The 3207-nt window shown below is 40.1% G+C and overlaps 1 pseudogene; it reads right to left on the reverse strand.

The window, feature by feature from the left end:
- Positions 1-597: 597 nt before the first annotated feature.
- On the reverse strand, positions 598-2442 carry LOC103677668 (annotated as a pseudogene).
- Positions 2443-3207: the final 765 nt, after the last annotated feature.

Here is a 3207-nt window from a genome sequence, read left to right on the forward strand (position 1 = left end):
CAAGTGAGATTCTTTGAGAAGATATAGTTAGAATACCTGGTTGAAGGAGAAAGGAAGGTAAGCTGATTCTAAGGTTTTTACCTCAGCAATTAGGTGGGGAATTTGTGGTAATTAAGGGTTTGGAAGGGAATCACAGATCTTATTTTTAGATAATTTGTATTAAAACTGCCTGTTAGACTTCTGAATGGAGATGTCAAGTAAGCAGTTGGACATACACAAGTCTGAAGTATATGCTAAAATATAGATTGGGGTGTGATCAGCAAGTAGGTGGCGTTTATTTATTTATTTATTCATTTATTTTATTATTTTTTTCTCAATAAACTTTTGTTTTAATGGGTCTCAAAATTCTGTGAGATTTTTGGTCAAGTTGTTTCCATTGAAAAGTACTGGTTTTTAAAAGCTAATAACTTAAAACTGCCAGAAACACACACACACACACACACACACACACACACACACACACACACACCAAATGGTCCACAAAACATTCTCTTTTCCTTCTGAAGGTTTTACGATGCATTGTTACCTTTAACCAGTCTTTTACTGTTAAACTTAAATGACCAACTGATACAAAGAGTTCTGAGACCGTTCTCCCACCACTGATTAACACTGGGGTGGCGGGTATTAGGAATATATTCCTTTAGCTTTCTGAGCTTTCTGATCAGACGTGGTGACCTTGCCAGCTCCAGCTGCCTTCTTGTCCACTGCTTTGATGACACCCACAGCAGCTGTCTGGCTCATATCACAAATGGCCCAGATGAGATAGTCAGAGAAGTTCTCAACACACCATATCAAGAGCAGTATCCCCAGATTTTAAGAACTTGGAGCCATCTTCCAGCTATTTTCCAGAATGATAATCAATCTCCTTCAGCTCAGCAAACTTGCAAGCAATGTGAGCTGTCTGACAATCCAGCACAGGTGCATTTCCAGCACTGATTTGGCCTGGATGGTTCAGGATAATCACCTGAGCCCTGAAGCCAGCTGCTTCCATTGGTGGGTCATTTTTCTGTCACCAGCCACATTGCCAGGGTGAACATTTTGGACAGATAGGTTCTTGACATTGAAGTCCATGTTGTCCCCAGCTAGAGCCTCACTCAAAGCTTCATGGTGCATTTCAACAGATTTTACTTCGGTTGTGGCATTCACTGAAGCACAGGAGAACACCACGCCAGGTTTAAGAACACCAATCTCCACCGGGCCATAGGGACAGCACCAATACCACCAATTTTGTAGACGTCCTGGGGAAGCTGACGCAAGGGCTTGTCAGTTGCACGAGTTGGTGGCAGAATGCAATCCAGAGTTTCAAGCATGTGATTCCACCAGATTTGCTATCTTTATGGGTGACTTCCCATCCCTTGAACCAAGACATGTTAGCACTTAGCTCTAGCATGTTGTCACCATTCCAACCAAAAACTGACACAAATGTTATTGTGTCAGGGCTGTAGCCAGTTATCTTAATGTAGGTGGTGACTTCCTTAATGATTTCCTTGTATCTTTTCTGGCTATAGGGTGACTCAGCGGAATCCATTTTGTTAACACCGACAATTATTTGTTTCACACCCAGTGTGTAAGTCAGAAGGGCATGCTCACAGGTCTGCCCATTCTTGGAGCTACCTGCTTCAAATTCACCAACACCAAGAGCAATAATCAGGACAGCACGGTCAGCCTGAGATGTGCCTGTAATCATGTTTTTGATAAAGTCTCTGTGTCCTGGGGCATCAGTGATGGTCACATGATACTCACTGGTCTCAAATTTCCACAGGGAGATATCAACAGTGATACCTTGTTCATGTTCAGCTTTCAGTTTATTCAAGACCCAGCCACACTTGAAGGAGCCCCTTCCCACCTCAGCAGCCTCGTTGTCAAATTTTTCCATAGTTCTTTTGTCGATCCCAGCACATTGGTAGATCAGAGGACCAGTAGGGATAGACCTGCCCAAATCTATGTGTCCAATGATGATAATGTTGATATGAGCCTTTTCCTTTTCCCTTTTGGTTTGGGTTTAGTGGTGATTTGCATGACACCTGTGTTGTAGCAGCAAACCCATTGTGAAAAAATAGTAGATGGTATTTAAAATCATGAGGTAGGATGGGATCACTTAGGGAGTAAGTATAGGTAGAAAAACAAGTCTATTTCATAAGATAGATTTTACCCAGAGTATTATAGCTAAACCATTACCTACATAACAGTCTCTCCTCTTCCCCCATCTCTGCTTATACACATGCTAATATAAACAAAACACTATTCCATTGTATATTCTTTATAAAAATCTAACTCATTAATGTTTTATAAAATTCAGCTTAATCATCACATTCTCCATATATCTAGAGAATGGCTGAGTTGTCATTTTAATGGAAAATTATACAATCACACATTTATCCCCCTTTATTTAACTTACATTCCTGCAGTGTTATTGTCTTCTGTATCATCTTTCTCACCCATCAGATCGTGAACTTCCTAGAGGCGAGGATCATGTATTTCCTGTGCCCAGGCCTCCACTTGAAAATCTGAAGACACTTAGGGTATTAATAAATAAAATAGAAAAAAATAGTAACAGAAAACAGTGGAAAGTACAGTGAAACAGTGGAAAGGCATGTGGGGGAGGGAGACAAATATATATTTTATCCAGTGTGTAAGGCTGGTTCTGAAAACCTGCTTGCAATTTTTACAAACACGGAATACATACTGTATAGCTTAGCAGAACATGATTCAATTTCCTCTTCTGTGAAATGAGAGTGTTGAACTAAGTCCCTTCCAGCTTTAAAATGCAAAGGCTTTATGACTCTCAGATTCCCAAGTGAAATACGATCTGTGATTCTTGTATGTTTTTTCTTCCCCGTGTTTGGTCGTGCCTGGTTATCTAAAGCCCTCATGCCGGCCGAGGATGCCCTCACCACCCCTGTTTACTCTTACTTCCTCTCTGCCCTGACTTGCTAGACTTTAATACAATTGTTATTTTACACATTATATTGTTCTCAAAAAATGCATGTCTGCTGTATTTGCAATTTTTGTGTTTGCTCTGTGTCGCCTTGACTTCCTTTTTCACTTTGTAAAGCAAAAGAAAAGAAAACCAACCAAACAAAGGCCCTTTTTATTCTCTCTTTTAAACAAAAAAACAAAAAACAAAAACAGAAACAAAACTTCGACATTAGGCAGAAAGATGATCAGTAAACACTATCACTTAAAGACTGCTGAGAAAGACATTGG

The sequence above is a fragment of the Ursus maritimus genome, unplaced genomic scaffold (genome assembly GCF_017311325.1).
Source record: "Ursus maritimus isolate PB19 unplaced genomic scaffold, ASM1731132v1 scaffold_10, whole genome shotgun sequence".
Classification (NCBI taxonomy): domain Eukaryota; kingdom Metazoa; phylum Chordata; class Mammalia; order Carnivora; family Ursidae; genus Ursus; species Ursus maritimus.